Source organism: Triturus cristatus, chromosome 5_1 (assembly GCF_964204655.1).
Source record: "Triturus cristatus chromosome 5_1, aTriCri1.1, whole genome shotgun sequence".
NCBI classification, from domain to species: domain Eukaryota; kingdom Metazoa; phylum Chordata; class Amphibia; order Caudata; family Salamandridae; genus Triturus; species Triturus cristatus.
In genome coordinates this window covers 698,763,521-698,790,586 of record NC_140587.1, presented here as the reverse complement: position 1 = coordinate 698,790,586, position 27,066 = coordinate 698,763,521, and the positions used below count along the sequence as shown (strand labels likewise).

At 54.2% G+C, this 27,066-nt stretch overlaps 1 protein-coding gene across 3 annotated transcripts in view; it reads right to left on the bottom strand.

The window, feature by feature from the left end:
- PRKDC (protein kinase, DNA-activated, catalytic subunit) overlaps positions 1-27,066 on the bottom strand; it is a 2,754,228-nt gene that overhangs the window by 65,939 nt on the left and 2,661,223 nt on the right. The gene's annotated exons all lie outside the window — the stretch shown is intronic.

Here is a 27,066-nt window from a genome sequence, read left to right as displayed (position 1 = left end):
TAGCCAGAACTTGGTGCAGGGAAACCGGGGAAGCCAGAATGTTGATTCGGAAGGTATCTCCACACTAAATTCCAGCTATTCTGAGTTTTCTTTCCCAGAATGGAGAATCACTGCATGGGAGCAAATATACTGGGTCCTTTAACCAAGCATTTTACCCCCTTTTAAAAATAAAACTGCACACTTTTCCAGAAAGCATCTGTGAGAGTGCTGTGAGGGAAGGTTCCTTGGTGGGGTTCCAAGGCAGGTTTCTGCCTGTCCAGGGAGAGCACTGCTGCTTGTGAGCTGTTGCAGGGGTTGGGCGAGAGCATGACTGTGTAGTACTAGTAGCAGCAAAGTGGGGGCTGGTGTCTACCGGCCTGGAATCATCTGGTCCAGTAGTATGTGCACTCAATAATTTCCAGCTCAAACGCACTTGAAATTCCGGGTGGTGTAGGTCTACTCAACAGTATCACTCCAGGTGAAACTGCACCACTCATAATGAGGGCCTAAGAGTATAAATTAACAATCATATTGTTGCACTAATGTCCCTTGAAATATTGGAATATTCTCAGTAAATTTTAATGGGTAATTGTATTCAGGACAGGATGGGATTCTAATATTAGCGCTTTCATCACATTTTAGGATATTCAATACTGTCTATCCATTACAAACACCTAACATAAGGGGCTCCTGGCAGGTGAACAGATTAGAATTACTTTTTCTTAAACAGTAGATTTAGGAAAGATCAGCCCATACAGTTCACACATAAACCTCCTGTGACGGGCAAGCAAGCAAATTTCTTTTGCTTGGCAACATTTTTCAAAATTGCTCAGCAGGTCTAAAGTGACCACCCCTCAAAGTTAGGTGAGTGAGTTATTTAAACCTGCCATGTAAGAACATTTACACTGTAAACTGATTTAAATCTCATTTAAAATGTAGATATAGAAATTGGAATTCAAGGACTCAAGAATCGATAAATGATCTCTGCTCAACAGTTAATGTAATTAGGTGGCAAATGGAAATATAAACCCATCCCTAACTATTACTGATGGGAAGTCCTGAGAAGGTCAGCCCTAAACATTCTAGGAACAACATCTGTTTCTAAGGCAACATGGAGCAAAGAAAACTACTTTTCTATGAGGCTAGCAGCTTTCCGGCATCAGACATATCGTCAAATATACAGTATTGCCCCTTAATAAGTGCCCACAATAACAGATGCTCCGTGCTGGGACAGATCAGTAGGTGTTTGAATGAGGCGTTGCGTGTAGAAAGTTCCTTCATACTGTGGTGACAATTACTACATTCATGGAGAATGATGAATTTGCATTGGAGCTAAAACTGACCTTTACCAAATACCTACGCTTTGCAGATGGTGTTGACTAAGGAGAAACAAGCTCAATAGACTACTTAATACATGGAAAATAAGAAAAGGGCCTTAAGTCCCTGCATTTTATTGTGCGGAAGAACAAGCTACTTACCTTTGGTAAAGTCTATTCTGGTAGCGGCTCAATTTATATACAGATCCCTCACCTTGTGAATTGCCCCAGATGCCAGATTGGATCCAGAGAATTTTTATAGCATTTCCCTCACAAATCGATAGGTGGCGCTGTGCATATGCCCGTCCAGCTTTTAGTGTGACGCTAAGCCACTATATCTGTGCTACCTGCACATGCTGACTACAGTTTCTTTCTGATCTCTGTCGGTGCCATCGGACAAGGAGCCCATAGAAATCAGAATGTGCCACTGTGCAAATCTCTAGATTGGGATCTTATTAATGGACTGTGTGAGTCCATTCAACAGAAAGGGATTGGTGAGGAATTTGTGGTCAGAGAGAGTCTCTACCAGAAAAGGTGTTACTTAAAGTAAGTAACTCGTTCTACTGATAGAGACTTCTAACTGCAGATTCCTCACCTTGTGAATAGATGTCAAAGCATTACCTCCCAAAGTGATGGTCTGTGGAATGTCTCAGACCAGCAAGACATATGGGACAAAATGCAAATCCTGCCAGACCTGGCAATCCAGGCAGTAGTGCTTATAGAACATGTAGAGGAATGCCCATGTAGCATCATAGCAGATGTCTAAGACTGGCCCATCGCGCACAAGCGCAGCAGTAGCAGCAGCCTTCGCTCTGGTCGAATGATCACTAAAGCCTTCTAGGGGGATGCTTTTTTGCAAGCCCATATCACATTTTAACACATAAAACAATCCATAGGGATGTGGTTCTCTTTTGCACTGCCTTCCACTTTTCTTTTGCACCGGAGAAGCCCACAAATAGTTGACAGTCCTAACGATGGTCTCTGGTGCAATCAATGTCAAAACTCAGGGCATTCCTCCTCATTAGAAGAATGTGGTGGAGTGTAGAATGGGACAGGTATGCCCCATTTTCTCCATGCCACTGGAGTCAAGCTAGTCTGGCCGATGAGGAGTGATGCCCTGAAACCGGTCCAAGGATGTTTGTTTCCAGTCGAGGGAGGACCTGGCCTGGCACTTCGGGCTGGACTGTTCCCATGGGGGAACAAGGTCAAGGTTGATTTCCATATGGCTAGGTCTGAGCTGGAATGACATGGAGGCCAAATAAGCAATGGATTTAAGCCCAGATCCCTGTACTGGGTTGAATGTTTGACACTGTGTGTAGCATTCTGTCCATCAATTGTTCTTTTTGCTAGTGTAGGATGCTGACAAGGTGATGGATTGTCCAATGTGGAAGGCCGTAACTAACTTCAGCAGGACTGCTGCTTTCCTCTGAAGGACCAATTTGTCCCGTGAGTGATGTGTATGACTTTTCAATGGAGAGGACCCTGATCTCACTCACTTGCCTTGCAGATGTAATGGCAAACACAGTCTTGATCATCAACAGGAGTAGATGACGGGTGTGCATAAGTTCAAAGAGTGCACATCAGGTAAGTGAGAACCAAATTAAGATCTCACTGTAGCATCACAAAAGGTGTTGGCGGTAATATGTTTATTAGCCCTTTCAAGAAACGTGTCACAACAGGTGATCTAAAAAGTGATAGCTGATCTGGCAAACATAAAAAGATTGAAAGTGCTGAAAGATAACCCTTAACTGTTGCCACAGCAAGCCTTGCTGTAATTAGGACAGACAAAACCACAGGATGTCAACCAACTCCGCATTCAAGGGTTGGATGTTACGGGGGAAACACCAGGCAACTAACTTCTACCAGCGTCCTGCATATACCATTTGGTGGATTGAAGCCTGGTTGCCAAGATGACACCAACTGTAGGAAAGTGCCCCTTTTTGTCATGTCACCCTCACTTTTTGCCATTGGCACTGCTGTTTTTCGAATGATGAGCACTGAGTCCCTGCTAACAAGGCCCCAGTGCCAGTGCACAATCCCTAAAACAAAGCACATATTCAATTGTACCCCAACTGGCAAGGTCTTTAGCACCTCTGTTAGCCCCTAGTAAAAGGTAATCCTGGGACCTAGGTCATGGGTACTAAAGAGAGTCCCTAAGGGCTGCAGCATGTATTGTGCCACACTGAAGGAAAAACCCTCAAATCCATCTGGATTGCCACTGCAGGCTGTGTGAAAAGGTGCAAACCATTTCGAAAACACAACATGGCACACTTCCTGTGTGCCATGCCCATACACTGCAGATACTATATGCAAGTCAACCCGCAGCAGGCTTTGAAGCCCTAAGGCAGGGTGCATTATATCATCTGTGAGGAATCTGCATGGGCAAATATGCCCCGGTGATGTCTGGTTCCAGTGGCACGACATTATAAGTGTTGAGGTAGCCATCTTAAATACAAGTACGGGGCACTGGTCATTACGAGTTCCCCATCTACGCGATGGCTTTACTGAAAGCTATAATGGTTGTTCTAGCTGCAGATTCCTTACCTTTGAACCTACAGGCGTCAGGCTGGATCCGGAAAATTTTCCGAGCAGTACCCCTGCGCGCCGGTAGATGGCATCGGTCGGCTCAACGTGATGTCGGCTTCACGTTCGTCGTCGTTGTGACGTCCGCGCCGACATTATAACTGCCACTCTGGTGCGCTGACATCAGAACTTTTCACACCTTTCCACGCCAGAAACGGGGAGCCATGCAGTGACTGACCATGGTGTGTTAAAATAGAACAGCTAGGGCCCTGAAGGGGAACATCCTTGACACTAAAAACAATTCCGCAGTGCGGGAAGGATGGGTGAGTCGGTAAGGAATCTGCGGCTAGATCATGTCTCTACCAGGTAAAGCATTACTGAAGGTAAGTAACTTTTCCATCTGATAGAGACATCTAGCTGCAGATTCCTTACCTTTGCACAGATACCCAAGCAATACCTTCCCCGAAGGAGGGACTGCGGAAATGTTTTAGACCCGAAAATCCTGCAGAACGGAGCAGCCAAACAGGCTCTCCCTGCAAACATGAGAATCCAGGCAACAGTGTCTGGCAAACGTATGCAGAGACACCCACGTGGCAGCTTGACAGATATCAGCAATCGGAACCCCACGCTGGAGGGATGTGGTGGCAGCCTTCGCCCTGGTTGAATGGTCCCTAAGGCCTTCACGAGGCTGCTTTTTTGCCAGTGTGTAATAGACTTTTATACAGAGGATGACCCAACGAGAGATGGTCCTATTATGAACAGCACGCCCCTTCTTTGCTCCCACATATCCTATAAAGAGTTGGTCATCCATCCCGAACTCCTTAGTGCGATCAAGATAGAATGATAATGCTGTTTTTGGGTCCAGACGATGGAGACGCTCCTCTTCCTTGGAAGGATGTGGAGATGCATAGAAAGTGGGCAGATTGACTGACTGTCTCAGATGAAAAAGAGTTATAACCTTGGGCAAAAAGGATGCCTTTGTTCTCAGCACCACTTTTCCTGAAAAACTGTCAGGTAAGGAGGCTGTGATGACAGTACCTGCAGTTCGCTCACCCTCCTAGCAGAGGTAATTGCCACTAAGAATGCTGTTTTAATAGTGAGCCTCGATAAAGGACAATTGTGTATCGACTCAAATGATGTACACATCAAGAAGGTGAGGACTAAATTAAGATCCCATTGTGGCATAAGAAAGGGAGAAGGGGGAAACAAGTAGGTTAACCCCTTCAAAAACCTCTAAATCAGAGGGGACTTGAAAAGTGAAGTCAGATCTGGTAGCCGAAGAAAAGCTGAAAGGGGAGAAAGATAGCACTTCAAAGTGCCCAAGGCAGAGCCCTGCTGGGCCAAGGAAAGGATAAACAAAAAGATATCTACCAGGGAGGCAGATAAGGAGTCGATGGACCTTTCTGTACAATATTTTCAAAATGTGTTCCATCAGCAGGCGTTTACTGATTTCGTGGAGGGACGCCTGGCTGCCAGAATAACCCCACAGACTTCTGGAGGGAGGTCAAAAACTGTCAACTGTCGTCGCTCAATCTCCACGCAAGGAGGCACAGAATGGACAGGTTTGGGTGGAGAACCCTCCCCTATTGCTGCAACAGAAGATCCTCCCGAAGGGACAACCTGATCAGAGGATCCATGCTCATGTCTAGAAGCTCGGGATACCAAATTCTCCGTGCCCAGTCCAGAGCCACAAGAATAACTTGTGCCGGTGACTCCTGATCTTCTTGAACACTCTGGGCAGGAGTGGTATGGCAGAAAGGAGTATAGGAGGCCTGAGCTCCTCACGCGGTGAAAAGCGTTGCAGAGCGAGAGCCGCCTTGGAGACTCCAATGTGCAAAACTGATGACATTGCGCGTTCTCTTCGAAGGCAAACATATCTAACCAAGGCTCTACCCACTGCTGAAAGAAACCTTATGCCACCTCTGAATGGAGACGCTGAGCTAACCGCCCTGGCGTTCAGAAAACCAGGCAGGTGTTGAACCACCAGGGAAATGTCCTGTTGTTCCAGCCAAGTCCATAGATGCAGGGCCTCTTGACAAAGAGTCCACGACCCCACTCCGCTCTGTTTGTTGCAGTACCACATGGCGGTAGTGTCGTCCGTGAACACCTGTACCAGCCTTCCTTTTATGGAAGGTAAAAAGGCTTTCAATACCAGTGGGATTGCCCGAAGCTCCAACAGATTGAAATGGAGCTTGGCTTCCTGCCGGAGACGAGAATCCTCTGATCTGCACCTCTCCCAGATGGCCACCCCATCTCAGAAAGGATACATCTGTCACCACTGTGAGATCTGGGTGGGGAAGGGGGAGAGATCTGCCTTGTTCCAATCGCGGTCTGTTAGCCTCCACTGCAGGTCTTTCGTAGTGACCTCTGAAATGTGAACAAGGTCGGTGGCATTTCCTCAATGCTGTGCCTATTAGAACTTCAGGTCTCACTGAAGAGCCCACATGTACCACCGTGTATGGTGCACTAGCAGGATCCAGGAGGCCATGAGGTCCAACAGCCTCAGAGTCATTCTCACCAAAATCCAAGATAGAGGCTGTAACATCGGTATCATAGCCCGAATATCCTGGACTCGCCGTTTGGGAGGATAAGCCCGAAACGGCACCCTGTCTAGAACCACTCCAATAAAAGAGAGCGTCTGAGAGGGGGGTCAGGTGTGACTTCGGCACGTTAATAGTGAACCCCAGCAAATGCAAGAGGTACGCTATAGTCTGGAGGTGGGAGACAACTGTTTGGGACGAGCACGCCTTCAACAACCAGTCGTCAAGACAGGGGAAGACTGGAACCCCTGATCTCCACAGATTGCCTGCGACCACCGCCATCACCTTTGTGAACACCCAAGGGGTGTAGGTGAGGCCGATGGGGAGCTCTTTAAATTGAAAGTGCTCGTAGCTCACCACAGGTAGCGACGATGGGCAGGCAACACGGGGATATGAAGAAAGGCATCCTGCAAGTCCAACCCTACCACCCAGTCTCCCGGGTCTAGTGCAGATAGGACCTGAGCTAGGGTGAGCATCTTGAACTTCTCCTATGTGAGGAAGTAGTTGAGGGCTCTTTAGTCTAGGATAGGACAAAGGCCTCCGTCCTTCTTTGGGACCAGAAAATAGAGAGAATAGCAACCACAGCCTATTTCTGGCCTAGGAACCCTCTCTGTAGCTCCCTTGGCCAAGAGAGTTTTGACTTCCTAGCGGAGCAGGGCAAGGTGATCCTCTGAAAGCCGATCATTCACTGGAGGCATAGATGAAGGGGAAGTCACGAAGGGGAGTTAGTAGCCCCTTCGGAGTATTTGCAACACCCACCTGTCCGATGTGTTGTTCCACCAGTGGTGCAGATGATGGCGTACTCTGACACTGACTGGCTGTGAATTATCTTGGGTTATCGAACTAGGAAGGTTTTGCGGTGGAGGAGGGGATCTTAGCCTGGCTCGACTTCTGGCCTCCCGACCCACGGAGTCGGGGTGAACCAAGTCCACGGCCCTAGAGAGGTTGCTGAATTGCGGGCCTGCTGGCCGGAATAGGGTTGGCGCAGTTGTTAGCCCCTTCCGTAGCCGCGAAAAGAAGATGTGGGCCGGGAAGTTGTGGTGAGTGCCACAGACTTGGCAGTGGCTTGCAAGTCCTTGAAGAGCTTAAGGGCAGCATCTACTTTGTCTCTGAAGAGACGGGAGCCACCGAAGGGCATGTCCATGAGGTTAGGTTGGACATCCCCCCCAAAAAACAGATGTTCTCAGCCAGGCTTGGCAACGTAGGCCACCTTCGTGGAAATCGCTCTACCCAGTGAGTCCGTCGTGTCCAACACATCTGATGGAGAACTTTGCTACATCTCTCCCGTCTGAAATAGCTTGGGAGAGTAGAGCCCGGTTCTCCGACGAGACTCTGGGCAGCACCTGCGCAACCGTGTCCCATATCGAATGAGAATAATGGCCCTAAAAGGCATGCAATGTTCACTGACCGCAATGCCAGACTTGCGGAAGAAAACATTTTCTTTCCAAAACTCTCCAGTCTCTTGGATTCCCGGCCCGGAGGTGCAGAAGGGAACGCGCCACGGGAAGTGGAAGCCCGGACCACCAAGCTTTGTGGGGTGGGCGATGAGGAAAACAGGGTCGGCCGGTGCGGGGTGATGGTGGTGGGCAATCGTCCTATTCACAGGAGCCCCTGTGCTGTGTTTGGACCAGGTGCCTAGAAGGACGTCTTAAGGTCTCATTAAAAGGCAGTCTGGGTTCTGAGCTCGAGACCCCAGGCTGCAGGACCTTTGTCAAGATGTTAGTCTTGACTGATACCGTAGGGAGCTGCAGGTCTAGGACCTCCACAGCCCTACGCACCACCAGAGCAAATGATGCCCCATCCTCCGTAGCCAGGGTAGGTGGAGACAGCATGCCAGACTCTGGGGAGGTGTCAAACCACTGGCATCACCCAGTTCCTCATACCAGTCCGTATCTTGTGGGTGAAGAATTTCTAAGGGATCCTGCTCCCCCTCCCAATATTCTTCATCCATCCCCAACCCTACATAATAGGGCAGGTTGAACGGCATGGAGCCATATGGCTCCGTCAGAACCTGTCTTGTCATCGGAGGACGCCCGACCGGCTCCATGTTGTCATTTATGAGGATTTGGGAGGTGCTACCAGTCAGTACCTCTGTGCCAGGAAAGGTCGCTGCAGAGGTGCGACGGGTGCCGGACCGGACCCGGGACCAGGTTCAATCACAGCCAATGGCACCAGGGCCGGAGCCGCAGGTACAGGACCCACAGGGACTCCTCCATCATCCGAGCCTGCAGGGCCTAAAGGTGCACCGGCAGGGTCAGCCTGCCCAAATATGGTGCACATGGCGTTATTGAACTCCTTAAGCTGGGCAGGGTTCGCTCCCGGAAAGGCAGGGAAACACTGACACAACACAGGCACCCGCTCCTTGGAGCTGGGCCTAGAATGCAGAGGTTCCTCCGCCGCGTCGTGAGACGAGCAGGATGAAGTAGAAGCAGACTTCGACTTCTTTTGTTTTTTGTGGTGCCTCTTACATGACTTCGACGAAGAGGACTTCGATTCACCAGAGCGGTGCTCGAACCTTCCTCTCGACCAAGACCCGGATCAAGACCGACGAGGTGACCTCTGCTGTGCCCGATGCTGGGCAAAAAGCAGCTTTAGGGACCGCTCCCTGAAAGCCTTCGGCGCCATGGCCTGGCAGTTGGAGCACAACTTCGAGTAGTAGTTGCACTCCAGGCGTCAGAGACACACTAAATGGGGGTCCGTGACTGACATGGCATGGAGGCAGGCACCACACGGCTTGAATCCCGAGGTCTTCTTACTCGACATCCTACACACCAAAAGAAGTCGACAAAAGTTTTTAAAAAGTCTGTTAAAAAGTGACAGGGGGTAGCTCTCTTCAACGGATTGCCGGTGGCAGGCGCGGAAAGAAAAGAGTTGACAACCGCATGCCAGAGTGGCAGTTATAGTGACGGCGTGGACGTCGCAATGCCGACGAACACGATGCCGATGATGTCACACGGAGTGGACCGGCAAGCAGGAGTACTGTTAGAACTGGGGGCCCCTAGTTGACAGAGGTAGGTACCTTTGACAAAATAGGGACCCTTGCTGTAGTAGAGTAGGGTCTGCTATCCTATGGTCACCCCAAATTTTTGCTTTTGCTTCACTGGTTTTATGACTTAGTGTGGCTGTGGGCCTGCTAATCAGACCCACAGCCCGGCTGCTCTCTCCCTAAATTAATGCCAATGCACACTAGGTGCATTACCAATGAGAACTGGTTCACCTCATCAGCCCCTGTAACAGTGTACCCCAGGTACCCAGGGCATAGGTGTATCCAAGGCCTACCAGGGGCTGCAGCATGTATTATGCCACCCCTGGCCTCACTATTTGACACAACTGGCTGATCACTCAGCTGGGGTAAGTTGGTGTAATCACCTCTTACTTAGGTATAGTATATCTATATCTAACATATATGGACACATGGTAACCTATAAGTCACTCCTATGGCATGCTTTAACAATCCTGGAGGCAGAGTGCTTGGTTTCATGTGAGATGGTGCTCTGGCATGAGCTGAGCCTGTCTGCAGCTTTCGGAACAACGTCCTTTAGCTGTTTCATAATATTGCCATACCATATACTCTTAAGTGCATTATGTACCTCGCGGTCAAATGCTAACTTTGGTTTGGCTCTATCAAAACATCTTGAGTAAGGTGTCATACGATTTGGAATACTATCCCCTCGCCAGTTCTGGCGACGGGGGTAGCATTCCACCCTTCTAGAGGGACACGACATGTACCCAACCTGAAACCCGGGTAAAGTTAGACAGAGCCTCAGCATCACAAAATGGATGCTGCCACCACAGACACAAGTCTGCCCTCCTGCTGCTGGGAGTCCTTCCAGCTTGGGAGGTTTGGAGAAAGGGTTTCCTGTCAGGGGAGGTGCTTGCACCACCCCAGACGGGATTTTGTGTAGTGGGTTAGGGAGGGCTGAATAGATTGAGACATGCCTGGGGCACACAAGGTGTCCCGGTGCATATGCCAGTTCAAACCGGAGCTGGGGCTCTCCAGCCCCAGTCCTGGCGTGAAACTGGACAAAGGAGAGGGGGTGTAACCACCCCCCTTCCTGGTCCCACCCAGAGGAGGGACCTAGCAGGTAATCCGGCCCCTAGATTTGGAATGAGAGTAGGAGCTGTGTCCAAAGACTTCAGATCATCCTGAAACTCGACTTGAAGAAGAATCACTGGACTTCGACGTTCTGCTGCACAGAAGACTGAAGAGAATCTCCCTTGTGGCCAAGGAGTGACCACCCTGTGAACACAGGCACCATCCAGCAACTCAACGACTGCTTTGCTACCGCCTCCCGCCGGAGACCGAGCCCAAAGCTTGACAAGACCCAGACTCCCAGACATCTCAGAGCCCAATCCACAGTCCCTGCAAAGAAGAGACCCGTGGAGGCATCGAGAGAAGTGGGACCGGCCATCTTGGAACGTCCACGACAAGCTGACTGCGCAGCACCCGAGGCATCCTCAACGCTGTGCAAAGGGACCTGAGAAGCCCCAACACAGAGCAGCAACTGCACCAAAGACCAGCCCTCCAGCATCCACGAGATCTGCGTGGGGCCCTTTTGCTTTTTGCCACTCGACGCGTCGAACAAGTTACTTACCTTCGGTAACAATGTATCTGTGAGAAACATTAGTTAGTTAGATTCCTCACATTAGAATATCCCCAGGCGTCAGACTGGATCCGGAAGATTTTTGTAGCAATACCCCTTGCGTGTCGCTAGGCGTCGTCTGCGGCTCCGCGTCCGTCGTTGGCGTCGTGCGCCGGAATGACGTCGGAGTACTTAGACGCCGCCCTCGCGCGCTGACATCAGTTCTTGTACATAGCTTTCTGCGCCAGGAACGCAGAGCCATGCAAGAGACCGACACTGGTGCCAAAAAAGTCTAGGGGCCTGAAAAGGACAACCTTAACCCTAGATGTCAGTTCGCAGAACGGGGAGGCTGGGTCGGTGAGGAATCTAACTAACTAATGTTTCTCACAGATACATGGTTACCGAAGGTAAGTAACTTGTTCATCTGAAAGAAACACGTTAGTTAGATTCCTCACCTTAGAATAGATACCCCAGCAATACCAACCACGGTGGTGGGTCTGCGAACCAAGATCACACCAGAAAGTCCTGGAGGACAGAACGGCCAAAGAAGCCATCCCTCCGGACTTGGCTGTCTAGGCAATAATGCCTGGCAAACGTGTGTAGCGAAGCCCACGTCGCCGCCTGACAGATGTCCTGCAAAGGGACTCCCCGTCCCAGGGCAGTAGTAGCTGCTGGGCTCAGGGAAAGAAGAAAGAGGAGAACCTCAGAAAGAGGGGCGGAAAGGGGATCCACAGCCTTTGCTGTGCACCATGCCACAAATTTGTTCCATCTGCAGACGTACACCTTTTAGTGGAGGGACGCCTGGCTGCCAGAATGACATCACAGACTTCAGGAGGCAAGTCAAATGGCATCAACTGCCGCCGCTCAATCTCCACGCGTGGAGGCTGGACAGGTTCGGGTGGAGGACAGTCCCCTGCTGCTGCGACAGAAGGTCCTCCTGAAGAGGCAGTCGAATCGGGGGATCGATTGACAAACTGAGTAGCTCGGGATACCAGTATCTTCGTGCCCAATCCGGAGCCACAAGGATGACCTGGGCCCGGTCGCGCCTGATCTTCCTCAGCACTCTGGGCAGAAGTGGTATAAGCGGAAAGGAGTATAACAGACCGCAACTCCATTCGCGACGAAAAGCGTCTCCAAGCGAGTGCCGCCTTGGAAATTCCAACACGCAGAACTGATGACATTGTGCATTCTCTTCGGTGGCAAATAGATCTAACCAAGGCTCTCCCCACTGCCAAAAGAGGCCTTGCGCCACGTCCGAGTTCAGACGCCATTCGTGATCCATCATGTACTGGCGGCTGAGTTCGTCCACCCTGGCGTTCAGAGAGCCCGCCAGGTGTTGGACCACCAGGGTGAAGCCCTGATGTTCCAGCCATGTCCAGAGGCGCAGAGCCTCCTGACAAAGGGTCCACGACCCCAACCTGGCCTGTTTGTTGCAATATCACATGACGGTGGTGTTGTCCGTGAACACCTGCACTACACTTCCCCGGACAGAGGCAAGGAATGCCTTCAGTGCAAGCCGGATCGCCCGCAGCTTCAATAGGTTGATATGGAGCCGGGACTCCACCGGAGACCAGAGGCCTCTTATCTCTGCCTCTCCCATGTGGCCCCCCCCATCCCAGGAGGGACGCATCCGTCACCACCACGTGCTCCGGTTGGGGTAGGGATCTGCCACTGACACAATCGCGGTCCATGAGCCACCACTGCAACTCCGAGATCAGGACGTGGTCGGACAGGTTGCCCTGATGTTGAGCCCACTGGAACTTCAGGTCCCACTGCAGAGCCCGTATCCGCCACCTGGCGTGATGTACCAGCAGGATGCAGACCCAGCAGCCGGAGGGCCATCCTGACCGGAACTCGGGATAAGGGCTGAAAGATCGGAATCAGAGCCTGAATATCCCGAGCCCGCTGTTCGGGAGGATAGACCTGAAACTGCGCCGAGTCCAGAACCACTCAGATGAAGAGGAGCTGCTGGGAGGGACTCCGATGTGACTTCGGCACGTTGATGGAGAACCCCAGCAAATGCAGGAGGTCGGCTGTAGTCTGGAGGTGGGAGACGAGATAGGGGAAGACTGGAACCCCTAATCTGCGCAGATGAGCTGCGACCACCGCCATCACTTTCGTAAACAACCGAGGGGCACTCGTGAGGCCGAAGGGGAGCACGGTAAACTGAAAGTGCTCGTGGCCTACCGTGAACCGCAGGTAACGCCGATGGGCCGGCAGGACAGGGATGTGGAAATATGCATCCTGCAAGTCCAACGCTACCAACCAGTATCCAGGGTCTAGTGCAGCCAGAACCTGAGCTAAGGTGAGCATCTTGAACTTCTCCTTCCAGAGAAAGGCGTTGATGCTCCTGAGGTCCAAGATAGGGCGTAGGCCCCCTTTGCCCTTCTTTGGAACCAGAAAGTAGTGGGAATAACAACCCCGACCTACTTCTGGGCCAGGAACGCGCTTGATGGCCTCCTTGGCCAAGAGGGCCGTAACTTGCTCCTGCAGAAGTTGCAAGTGATCCCCCGACATGCAGTGGTACAGCGGTAGCATGGCTGGAGGGGTCGCCTCGAATGGGAGGGAGTAGCCCCTTCGGACGATTTGCAGCACCCACCTGTCCGACGTGATGGTGCGCCAGTGGAGTGGGTGATGGCGAACCGTGCCTCCCACTGGCGTGAAATGGGCTGAAAGCTCGGACTAGGAAGGCTTTGAGGCAGATGCTGCTGGGGCAGATGTGGGCTGACCGGCTCTCTGTCCCCCTGCTCCGCCTCGGCGGAATCCACGTCCGCGTTGAGGCTGGTTCTGCAGCCTGTGGCTGTGACTAGACGGACGTGTGGGTGGCCCCTTCCTTGGCCACGAAAAGGGCGAAAAGCGGAAGTTTGCAGGCGCAGGGCCGAGGGGCCCAAGGACTTGGCCGTAGCCCTGGAGTCCTTAAAGCTCTCCAGCGCACTATCCGCTTTATCGCCAAAAAGGCGACGGCCATCGAACGGCATGTCCATGAGGGTGCTCTGGACATACCCGGAGAAATTTGTGGATCTCAGCCAGGCGTGGCATCGAATCGCCACCGTCATCACAATCGCTCTACCTAGCGAGTCAGTGGGGTCAAGCCCACATCGAGTAACATGCTGCATTCCGCCCCTCAGCAAGAGCCTGGGCGAGCCGTGTCCGGGCCTCCTCCGGATACTGGGGCAGCACGTCCGCCACCGTATCCCACAAGGAGTGGGTGTAACGGTCCAAAAGGCACGCGGTGTTGATAGACCGCAACCCCAAACTAAGGGAGGAAAACAGCTTCTTCCCAAACTGTTCCAACTTTTTGGATTCCCGATCCGGAGGAGCGGACGGGAAGGCGGTCTGGGAGGTGGAGGCCTGGATAACCAGGCTCTCAGGGGTGGGGTGCACCGACAGAAAGCTCGGGTCCCCCGGTGCAGGGCGGTGGCGCCGGGCCACGTTCCGGTCCACAGGAGTGACTGTGGAGGGCTTGGACCAGGTGCCCATCAGAACGTCAGTTAATGCTTCATTGAACTGCAGTAGAGGCTCCGAAGAGCTTACTGGCGGTTGAAGCACTTCAGTGAGGAGGTTAGTCCTCACGGCCACTGCAGGGAGCTCCAGATGAAGGGCTTCGGCAGCCCTGCGCAGCACCACAGAATAGGTAGCACCCTCCTCCGTAGCCACGGAGGGAGGAGAGATGAAGCCAGTGTCAGGGGAGGTGTCGAGACCACTGGCATCCCCCAGCTCTTCTGCCCAGTTCTGATCAAACTGGCACTGCTGTGCCAGAGGGTCCTCAGACCCCTCCCAGTCGTCCCTGTCATCCGACTCCTGGTAGACAGGCTGAAAGGTCGGAGAAGGGCGGTAGATGACTTGCTCATCCATCGGCGCCAGGCGGCACCGCTTCGACGCCAGACCCGGATCGGGGCTGAACCTAGGGACGACGTTGTCCGAAGACGGCGCCGGTGGCGGCACCATAGGGGTTGGCGTCGGCGGAGGGGTCGTAAGGTCAACCGGCGTCGACCGGGATCCAGACCTGGATCCCACGGGGCCTGCGGCGTCAGGACCGAAGTCGACGACAGCGCCGGAGCCGCTGGCTCGCTAGGCCTCCCAGTCGGACCTGCGGGGCTCGAAGGCGTGCCGGCAGGCCTCGACGGCGGAGCAAGACACCTCATGGCCACGAGGAAGTCCTGGATCTCGCTCGGAGTCGCATTAGGCCCAGGGACCAAAGGGTATGGGGCCGGATGCGACTCCTGCGGTTCCGACGGAGCTGCGCGAGTGGTGCCACCCGAAACCTCAGCCAAGTCGCACGACCGGCGAGGGGGGTCAGAAGAGCGATGTCGCCTCTTCGACTTGTTCTTACTGTGCCTCGACTTACCTGAATGCGAGGACTTCGAACCCGACGAGCGGTGATGGCTGTGGCTCCGCGACCGGTCCCTCAACCTCCTCCTCAACCGGGACCTTGAACGGCGCGGAGCCGACTGCCGGATCTCAAGGAGCTTGCGGGTCCGCTCCCGCCTAGCCTTCGAGGTCAAGGCACGGCAGTCGGGGCACGACTCGGCATCATGGTCGGCCCCAAGGCAGTAGAGACACCGACGGTGGTGATCCGTAACCGACATCAGTCGGTGACAGGCGTCACATGGCTTGAACCCGGGCATCCCTACCGGCACCAAGAGTCAAGGTCGACTCGAAAGAGGAACCAAAAAAGTTCGAAAAGTTTAGTCAAAAAGTGACTAAAGGGTATGCTCTTCCCGGATCTGCGCTTACTGGCGCGGAAAAAAGAAGAATCAACGTCAGCGCGCGAGAGCGGCGTCTAAGTACTCCAGCGACATCATCCCGGAGATCACGACGCTGACGACTGACGCGGAGCCGCAGACGCAGAGACGGGCAAGGGTATTGCTGACGAAAAATATTTCCGGATCCAGCCTGACGCCTGGGGATATTCTAAGGTAAGGAATCTAACTAACGTGTTTCTTTCAGATTTAACTGGCACTGCTGTGCCAGAGGGTCCTCAGACCCCTCCCAATCCTCCCCTTCATCCATCTCCTGGTAAACAGGCAGAAAGGACGGAGCCGGGTCATAGATGAAATGCTCACTCATCAACGCCGAAGACGGCGCCGCTCCGAAGCCGGACCGGGGCTGAAGAACAAGTTACTAACCTTCGGTAACGATGTATCTGTAAGAAACATTAGTTAGTTAGATTCCTCACCTTAGAATATCCCCAGGCGTCAGACTGGATCCGGAAGATTTTTCGTCAGCAATACCCCTTGCGCGTCGCTAGGCGTCGTCTGCGGCTCCGCGTCCGTCGTCGGCGTCGTGCGCCGGGATGACGTCGTCGGAGTACTTAGACGCCGCCCTCGCGCGCTGACGTCAGTTCTTGTACATAGCCTTCCGCGCCAGGAACGCAGAGCCATGCAAAGACCGACACTGGTGCCAAAAATAAAATCTAGGGGCCTGAAAGGACAACCTTAACCCTAGATGTCAGTTCGCAGAACGGGGAGGATGGGAGGGTCGGTGAGGAATCTAACTAACTAATGTTTCTTACAGATACATCGTTACCGAAGGTTAGTAACTTGTTCATCTGAAAGAAACACGTTAGTTAGATTCCTCACCTTAGAATAGATACCCAAGCAATACCATCCCCGGTGGTGGGTCTGCGAACCAAGATCACACCAGAAAGTCCTGGAGGACAGAACGGCCAAAGAAGCCATCCCTCCGGACTTGGCTGTCAAGGCAATAATGCCTGGCAAACGTGTGTAGAGAAGCCCACGTCGCCGCCTGACAGATGTCCTGCAAAGGGACTCCCCGTCCCAAGGCAGTAGTAGCCGCCGTGGCCCGAGTAGAATGGGCGCGCAGCCCAACAGGAGGGTCCTTTTTAGCCAAGGAATAGCAGATTTTTATACACAAAACGACCCACCGAGAGATGGTTCGTTTGTGCACAGCTTTCCCCTTCTTAGCGCCCACGTACCCAACAAAAAGCTGGTCGTCCACCCGGAACTGTTTTGTGCGGTCCAGATAAAAGGAGAGCGCACGTTTTGGGTCCAGACGGTGGAGCCTCTCTTCCTCTTTGGAAGGATGCGGAGGCGGAAAGAAGGTGGGCAAGGTGACAGACTGCCCAAGGTGAAAAGGAGTCACCACTTTAGGAAGAAAGGAGGGACGAGGCCGAAGGACAACCTTGTCCGGATGAACAGATAGGAAAGGAGGCTTAGAAGATAAAGCCTGGAGCTCACTCACCCGTCTAGCCGAGGTGATGGCTACCAGAAAAGCAGTCTTTAGAGTTAGAAGACGAAGAGGGCAATTGTGAAGAGGCTCGAAGGGAGCGCACATCAGGAAGGTCAATACCAGATTCAAGTCCCACTGAGGCATTACAAAAGGGACAGGAGGGAACGTGTGTGTAATGCCTTTGAGAAAGCGTGTAACCACAGGGGACTTGAAAAGAGAAGGCTGATCAGGAAGCCGCAAGAAGGCGGAGATGGCAGCAAGATAACCCTTCAGGGTGCCCAGGGCAGAGCCCTGCCGGGCCAGAGAAAGAAGGAAGAGGAGAACCTCAGAAAGAGGGGCGGAAAGGGGATCCACAGCCTTTGCTGTGCACCATGCCACAAATTTGTTCCACCGGCAGGCGTATACCGACTTCGTGGAGGGACGCCTGGCTGCCAGAATGATATCACAGACTTCAGGAGGCAAGTCAAATGGCATCAACTGCCGCCGCTCAATCTCCACGCATGGAGGTGGAGGCTGGACAGGTTCGGGTGGAGGACCGTCCCCTGCTGCTGCGACAGAAGATCCTCCCGAAGGGGCAGACGTATCGGGGGATCGGTCAACAGACTGAGTAGCTCGGGATACCAGTATCTTCGTGCCCAATCCGGAGCCACCAAGATGACTTGGGCCCGGTCGCGCCTGATCTTCTTCAGCACTCTGGGCAGAAGTGGTATAGGCGGAAAGGCGTACAACAGACCGCAACTCCACTCGTGACGAAAAGCGTCGCCGAGCGAGTGCCGCCTTGGAAATTCCAACGCGCAGAACTGCTGACATTGCGCGTTCTCTTCGGTGGCGAATAGATCTAACCAAGGCTCTCCCCACTGCTGAAAGAGGCCTTGCACCACTTCGGAGTTCAGACGCCATTCGTGATCCATCATGCACCGGCGGCTGAGTTCGTCTGCTCTGGCGTTCAGAGAGCCCGCCAGATGTTGAACCACCAGGGTGACGCCCTGGTGTTCCAGCCATGTCCAGAGGCGCAGAGCCTCCTGACAAAGGGTCCACGACCCCACCCCGCCCTGTTTGTTGCAGTACCACAGGGCGGTGGTGTTGTCCGTGAACACCTGCACGACACTTCCCCTGACAGAGGGAAGGAAGGCTTTCAGTGCAAGCCGGATCGCTCTCAACTCCAACAGGTTGATGTGGAGACGAGACTCCGCCGGAGACCAGAGGCCTCTGATCTCCGCCTCTCCCATATGGCCACCCCAACCCAAGAGGGACGCATCCGTCACTACGACATGCTCCGGTTGGGGAAGGGAGAGGCTCTTGCCCTTGACCCACTCGCGGTCCGTGAGCCACCACTGCAACTGCTGTGCAGTGCCCTCCGAGATCAAGACATGGTCGGACAGGTTGCCGTGATGCTGGGCCCACTGAAACTTCAGGTCCCACTGCAGAGCCCGCATGCGCCGCCTGGCGTGATGCACTAGTAGGATGCAGGAGGCCATCAGCCCCAGAAGCCGCAACACTAGCCTGACCGAAACCCGGGATAGAGGCCGAAAGATGGGAATCAGGGCCTGTATATCCCGGACCCGCTGTTCCGGTGGATGGACCCGGAACTGCGCCGAATCGAGAACCGCTCCGATGAAGAGGAGCTTCTGAGAGGGACTCAAGTGTGACTTCGGCACGTTGATGGAAAACCCCAGCAAATGCAGGAGATCCGCCGTAGTCTGGAGGTGGGAGACGACAGCCTGGGGCGAGCCCGCCTTCAACAACCAGTCGTCGAGATAGGGGAAGACTGGGACCCCTGATCTGCGCAGATGAGCTGCGACCACCGCCATCACTTTCGTGAACACCCGAGGGGCACTGGTGAGGCCGAAGGGGAGCACGGTAAACTGAAAGTGCTCTTGGCCCACCGTGAACCGCAGGTAACGCCGGTGGGCCGGCAGGACGGGGATATGGAAATATGCGTCCTGCAAGTCCAACGCTACCATCCAGTCTCCAGGGTCTAGGGCAGCTAAAACCTGAGCCAACGTTAGCATCTTGAACCTTTCCTTTCGGAGGAAGGCATTGACGTTCCGGAGGTCCAAGATAGGGCGCAGGCCCCCCTTGCCCTTCTTGGGAACCAGAAAGTAGTGGGAATAACAACCACGACCTACTTCTGGACTCGGAACGCGCTCGACGGCCCCCTTGGCCAGGAGAGCCGAAACTTCCTCGCGGAGAAGATCCAAATGATCCCCCGAGATACGGTGGTGTTGTGGTGGCATGGCTGGAGGGGTCGTCTCGAAGGGGAGGGAGTAGCCCCTTCGGACGATTTGCAGCACCCACCTGTCCGATGTGATGGACCGCCAGTGGAGCAGGTGATGGCGAACTCTGCCGCCCACTGGCGTGGTATGGGCCTGAAAGCTCGGACTAGGAAGGCTTTGAGGCGGATGCTGCCGGGGTGGATGTGGGCTGACCACGTCGGCCTCCATTTCCGCCACGGCGGAAGCCACGTCCGCGACCGCGCGCAGGTTGGTTCTGCGGCTGGTGGCTCTGCGGACGTGAGGAGGCGCCCCTTCCTTGGCCACGAAAGGGGCGAAAAGCGGAGGTGTGCGCCCGCGGAGCCGAGAGGCCCAAGGACTTGGCCGTAGCCCGGGAGTCCTTAAAGCGGTTCAGCGCACTGTCCGCCTTCTCACCAAACAGGCGAGTGCCATCAAAGGGCATGTCCATGAGGGTGTTCTGGACATCCCCGGAAAAGGACGTGGACCGCATCCAGGCGTGGCGGCGGAGCGCCACCGTGGTGGAAATCGCCCGACCTAGCGAGTCCGTGGTGTCAAGCCCACATCTTATGGCGTGCCGTGCTGCATCCCTCCCATCGGCCAGAGCCTGGGAAAGACGCGTCCGGACCTCCTCCGGACACAGGGGCAGCACGTCCTCCACCGTATCCCACAGAGAATGGGAATAACGGTCCAAGAGACAGGCGGTATTTAAAGACCGCAGGCCCAAACTAAGGGACGAGAACAGTTTCTTGCCAAACTGCTCGAGTCTCTTGTTATCCCGGTCCGGCGGAGCGGTCGGGAAGGAGGATTGGGAAGTAGAGGCCTGGATAACCAGACTCTCGGGGGTGGGGTGTTGGGACAGGAAGCTGGGGTCGCCCGGAGCAGGGCGGTGGCGCCTGGCAACGTTCCTATCCACAGGAGGAACTGTGGAGGGCTTGGACCAGGTGCCCTGCAGAACGTCAGTGAGGGCCTCGTTAAACGGCAGCAGAGGCTCAGTGGAGCTTGCTGAGGTTTGAAGCACCTCAGTGAGGATGTTGGTCCTCACAGCCACGGCAGGCAACTCGAGCCCAAGGGCCTCAGCCGCCTTGCGCAGCACCACAGAAAATGCTGCACCCTCCTCCGAAGCCACGGTCGGAGGAGAAGTGAATCCAGCGTCTGGCGAGGTGTCCAGCCCGCTGGCCTCCCCCAGTTCATCTGCCCAGTCCTGAGAAAGCTGTGACTGAACAGCCAGAGGGTCCTCGAACCCCTCCCAGTCGCCCCCTTCTTCCGATTCCTGATAAACAGGAGGAATGATCGGAACCGGACTGTAGAGATGGTAGGTCTCTAGCGGCGTCGGATGCGGCGTCGGCGGACGCCGTGCCGGCGTCGGGTCCGGATGAGGGCTAAACTGGGGCGTCGGCGTCACAGGCGTCGGCGGCGCCGGCGACGGCGTCGGTGGTTCAGGCGTCGGCGCCGGTGGAGGAGTGACAAGGTCAACCGGCGTCGACTGGGGCCCAGGCATGGGCCCCGCGGGGACCTGCGGCGTCGAGACCGGAGTCGTCGACGGCGCCGGGGCCGGAGCCGCCGGCACGCGAGGTCGCCCAGTCGAGCCCGCGGGGCCCGAAGGCGCGCCAGCGGGCGTCGACGGCGGGGCCAGGCTCCTCATGGCCGAGAGGAAGGCACTGATCTCCGCCGGCGCCGCGTCAGCCCCAGGGACCGGAAGGTATGGGGGCGGACGCGGCACCTGCGGCTCCGCCGGAGCCGCGGGGGTGGAACCACTTGGACCCTCGGCCGAGTCGCGCGACCGGCGAGGGGAGTCCGAAGAGCGATGTCGCCTCTTGGACTTCTTTGAGTGTTTGGACTTACCCGACGACTTGGAGCCCGACGATCGATGGTGGCGTCGGCTAGGGCTCCGCGAGCGATCCTTGGACCTCCTCCTGGACCGGGATCGCGCACGACGCGGAGCCGAGTGGCGAAGCTCGAGAAGCTTGCGGGACCGCTCCCGCCTAGCCTTCGAAGTCAGGGCCTGACAGTCGTTGCACGACTCCGCGTCGTGGTCGAGGCCTAAGCAATAGAGGCACCGGCGGTGGTGATCGGTCACCGACATCAGTCGATGACAGTCTTCACAAGCCTTGAACCCAGGCATCCTACCGGCACCAGATGTCGACAGACAGGGATCAAAAATGATCAAAAAGATTTAGTCAAAAAAGACTAAAAGGGGTAGCTCTCCCGGATCTGCGCTTACTGGCGCGGAAAAAAGAAGAACTGACGTCAGCGCGCGAGGGCGGCGTCTAAGTACTCCGACGACGTCATCCCGGCGCACGACGCCGACGACGGACGCGGAGCCGCAGACGACGCCTAGCGACGCGCAAGGGGTATTGCTGACGAAAAATCTTCCGGATCCAGTCTGACGCCTGGGGATATTCTAAGGTGAGGAATCTAACTAACGTGTTTCTTTCAGATACTAGGGAAGGCATTGTCCGAGGACGGCGCCGGAGTCGTGAGGTCAACTGGCATCGACCGGGATCCAGGCCTGGATCCTACGGGGACCTGCGGCGTCGGACCGAAGTCGGCGCCGGGGCCGAAGCCGCCGGCTCGCTAGAACCCCCAGTCGGGCCTGCGGGCCCAGAGGCGCGCCACCAGGCCTCGACGGCGGAAAGAGACTTCTCATGGCCACGAGGATGTCTCGAATCTCAGCCGGAGTCGCATGAGGCCCAGGGACCGGAGGGTGTGGGGCCGAATGAGACTCCTGCGGCTACGGTGGAGCCGCGCAGGTGGTGCCACCAGAACCCTCGGCTGAGTCGCACCATTGGCGAGGGGAGTCAGAAGAGGGATGTCGCTACTTCGACTTCTTTTTACTATGCCTCAACTTACCTGAGTGCGAGGACTTGGATCCCGACGAGCGGCGATGACTGCGACCGGTCCCTCAACTTCCTCCTCGACCGGGACCTCGAGTGGCGCGGAGCCGACTGCCGGATCTCGAGGAGCTTGCGGGACCGCTCGAGGTCAAGGCCCGGCAGTCGGGGCACGACATGTCATCGTGGTCGGCCCCAAGGGAGTAGAGACACCGATGGTGGGGGTCGGTAACCGACATGAGTCGGTGACAGGCGTCACACGGCTTGAACCCGGGCATCCCTACCGGCACCAGGAGTCTAAGTCGACTCGAAAGAATAGACCAAAATAGTCCCAAAAAGTTAGTCAAAAAGTGACTAAGGGTATGTTCTTCCCGGATCTGCGCTTACTGGTGCGGAAGAAAGAAGAACTGACGTCAGCTCACGAGGGCAGCGTCTAAGTACTCCAGCGACGTCGTCCCGGCGATCACGCCGCCGATGACGGACGCGGAGTCACAGACGACGCCTTCCGACGCGCAAGGGTACTGCTGATGAAAAATCTTTCCGGATCCAGCCTGATGCCTGGGCATATTCTAAGGCAAGGAATCTAACTAACGAGTTTCTTTCAGATACCACATACAGATAAGATGTGGGTCCGTCGCGGACATTTGCCACGAACAGGAGGTACACGTTTTTTAGCCCGAAGGCATCGCACACTGTTCCAGACGCGAAGCGTCAAAAGGGGCCTGAAAACAGGCCAGAGTAACCGCTTACTCCGGATCCGCGTTGCACGCGTAAAAGAAGGAAGCTGATGTCAGCGAGCTGGGAGGGACTTATATGACTTCGCTGACGTCACGTACGTGGACGACGTCAGGCCGGGACGTATGGCGCTGTCCCCCGGCACGCAGAGGTGCTGGTGGATCCAGTCTGACGCCTGGGGATATTCTAAGTTAAGGAATCTGCGGCTAGATGTCTCTATCAGATACCTATACCCATTCTAAACCCTAAAAAAATTACATTGCTGCCCAAAAATCCCATACTCACCCTAAACCCTATAAATTCCCTTGCCACCCAAAATCCTATACCCACCCTAAACCCTAAAAATTCCCTTGCCACCCAAAATCCCATACACCCCCTATACCCTAAAAATCCCTTTGCCACCCAAAAACCTAGACCCACCCCAAACCCTAAAATTTCCTTGCCACCCAAAATCCCATAACCAAACCCTAAAAATTCTCTTGCCACCCAAAAACTAAACCCTAAAAAAACAAGTTACTTACCTTCGGTAACTATGTATCTCTAAGAGACATAGTTTAGTTATAGATTCTTTACCTTAGAATTACCCCCAGGCGTCAGACTGTATCCGGAGGATTTTTTCTTAGCAGTACCCCTGCGGTTTGGTAGGTGGTGTCGGTCAACTCCTTGTCCATCGTGGGCGTCGCGTACGCTGTGATGATGTTGCGGTGTCTACTTAGACAGCGCCCCTGCGCACTGACGGCAGTTCGATCGCGACTTTCTACACCATAACTAGGGTCCTCTAAAGGAGTCTCTATCCTTAGAAGTCAGTTCACAGAGCGGGAGGATGAGTAGGGTGGTAAGCAATCGATAACTAACCTATGTCTCTTAGAGATACATCTTTACCGAAGGTATTGAACTTGTTCATTGAAAGAGACAGTTAGTTATTGATTCCTACTCTTAGAATAGATACCCCAGCAATACCATCTCCCGAGGAGGGACTGTGAACTAAGTTCACACCAGAAAGTCCTGGAGGATCGAATGGGCAAAATAGCCACCCCCCCAGACTTGGTTGGCCAAGCAGTAAGTTCTGGTGAATGTGTGCAAGGATGCCCACGTTGCCGCCTGGCAGATGTCAAGGAGTGGGACTCCAAGTGCCAATGCAGTAGTAGCTTCCGTCGCTGTAGTGGAATGTGCATGCAGCCCCACTGGAGGTTCCTTTTTCGCGAAAGCGTAACAGATTTTAATACACAGGACAACCGATCAAGAGATGGTGTGCTTTTGGACAGCACATCCTTTCTTGGCACCTACATAACCAACAAAGAGTTGATCATCCACCTGGAAATCTTCTGTGCGATCAAGATAGGACAGCGCACGTTTTGGGTCCAGATGGTGGAGTCTCTCTTCTACCTTGGAATGGTGCAGAGGTGGGAAAAAGGTGGGCAAAGTGATCATTTGTCCTATGTGAAATGGTGTAACCACTTAAGGAAGGAACAAGGGTCTCGTCCTAAACACCAATTTGTCCAGATGCACAGAGAATAAAGGGAGCTTAGAGGATAGAGCCTGAAGCTCACTCACACCCTGCGAGCAGAGGTGATGGCAACAAGGAAAGCAGTTTTCAAAGAAAGAAGCCTGAGAGGAGAGCTGTGAAGAGGCTCGAAAGGAGAACACATAAGATAAGTTAAAACAAAATTCAAGTCCCACTGGGGCATTATGAAAAGAGATGGAGGAAAGAAATGAAGAATCTATTTACAATGGGGCACTTGAATAAAGACGGCTGATCTGGTAGCCAAAGTAACACAGAAATAGTTGCAAGATAGTCTTTAAGAGTGCCCAGAGCAAAGCCCTGCTGGGCCAAGAAAAAGATGAACAAGAGAACCTCGGAAAGAGGAGCAGAAAGGGGATCCACAGCCTTTACTGTGCACCATGCCACAAACTTATTCCAGCGACAGGCGTATACCGATTTAATGGAGGGACGCCTGGCTGCCAAGATGACATTACAGACTTCGGGCGGAAGGTCAAAAGCTTTCAACTGTTGCCGCTCAATCTCCATGCAAGGAGGTGGAGGCTGGACAGGTTCGGGTGGAGGACCGTCCCCTGTTGCTGCGACAGAAGATCCTCCCGAAGGGGCAATCTGATCGGAGGATCAATGGCCATGCTGAGGAGCTTGTGGGTACCAGACTCTTCGTGGTCAGGCCGGAGCCACAATAAAGAGTCAGACCCGTTCACGCTTGAATTTCTTCAGCACTCGGTACAGAAGTGGTACAGGCGCAGAGGTGTACAGGAGGCAGCAGTTCCACTCGCGACAAAAAGCGTTGCCAAGTGAGTGCCGCCTTGGAACTCCAACGTGCAAAACTGCTGACATTGCGCGTTCTCTTCAGTGGCTAACAGATATAACCAAGGCTCTCCCCATTGCTGAAAGAGACCTTGCAATACGTCCGAGTGAAGACACCATTTGTGATCTACCTGGCACTGACGGCTGAGTTTGTCCGCCCTAGTGTGTTCAGACAACCAGCCAGGTGTTGAACCACCAGGGTCACGCCCTGATGTTCCAGCTATGTCCAAAGGCAAAGAGCCTCTTGACATAGGGTCCATGACCACACCCGCCCTGTTTGTTGCAGTACCACATGGCGGTAATGTTGTCTGTGAACACCTGCACTACTTTCCCCTTGAGGGAGGTAAGGAATACTTTCAGTGCCAGGTGGATCGGCTGGAGCTCCAACAGGTTGAAATGGAGTCTGCACTCTGCTGGAGACCAGAGTCCTTTGATCTCCACCTCTCCCAGGTGGACGCCCCACCCCAGGAGTGACGCATCGGTCACCACTGTTAGATCTGGTTGGGGAAGGGAGAGGGATCTGCCTCTGACACAATCTTGGTTCACTAACCACCACTGCAGTTGTTGTGCAGATCCCTTCGAGTTCTGGATGGGTCAGAAAGATTTCCCTGATGCTGCGCCCACTGGAACTTCAGGTCTCACTGCAGAGCCTGCATGTGTCACCTGGCATGATCAACTAGCAGGATGCAGGTGGCCATGAGAACCAGCATACTCAGGGTCATGCCCACAAAAATCCGGGATAGAGTTTGAAACATCGGTGTCATAGCCCGAATATCCCGGACTTGCTGCTCGGGAGGATAAGCCCGAAACTGCACTGTGTCCAGAACAGCTACGATGAAAGGGAGCATCTGAGAGGAAGTCAGGTGCAAATTGGCATGTTTATAGTGAACCCCAGCGAATGCAGGAGGCACGCTGGAGGTGGGAGACGACCGCCTGGGGCGAGCCTGCCTTCAACAGCCAGTCGTCGAGATAGGGGAAGACTGAAACCCCTAATCTGCACAGATGAGCTGCAACCTTCCCCATCACTTTTGTTAACACCCCAGGGGCACTGGTAAGGCCAAAGGGGAGCATGGTAAACTGAAAATGCTCGTGGCCTACTGTAAACCGCAGGTAACGTTTGTGGGCTGGCAGGACGAGAATATGGAAATAGGTATTCTGTAAGTCCAACGCCACCATCCAGTCTCCGGGGTCGAGGGCAGACAGGACCTTTGCCAATGTAAGCATTTTGAACCTCTCCTTTCTGAGGAAGCGATTGAGGGCCCTGAGGTCTGGAATAGGACTCTGGTCTTTGTCCTTCTTTGGCACAAGAAAGTTGTGGGAGTAGCAACCACAACCTACTTCTGGCGCAGGGACCCTTTCAATAGCTCCCTTGCCCAAAAAAGCCACGACTTCCTGGCGGACAAACGCCAAATAATCCTCCGACATTCGATCAAACAACGGTGGCATGGAGGGAGGTGCAGTCTGGAAGGGAAGGGAGTAGCCTCTTCGGACTATTTGCAAAACCCACCTGTCTGACGTGATGGCGAATCCTGCCGCCCACTGGCCGTTGATGGCCCTGAAAAGTTGGACTAGGAGGGTTTGGAGGCTGCTGTAGGGAGTAAAAGATTGGACTGGCCCACTGGCTCCCAGACCTGCCAGGTCGCTGGGTCCCACATCCGTGGCTAAAAAGAGTTTGGGCAGCTTGCGTGACCCCGTGGCTAGACTGGGCCAGACATGGCTGGGCGCCCCTTCCGTAGCCACGAAAGGGACGAAAAGCAGACTGGAGGGGACGGGAAGACAAAGCGAGACCCAAGGATCTGGCCATAGCCTGAGAATCTTTAAA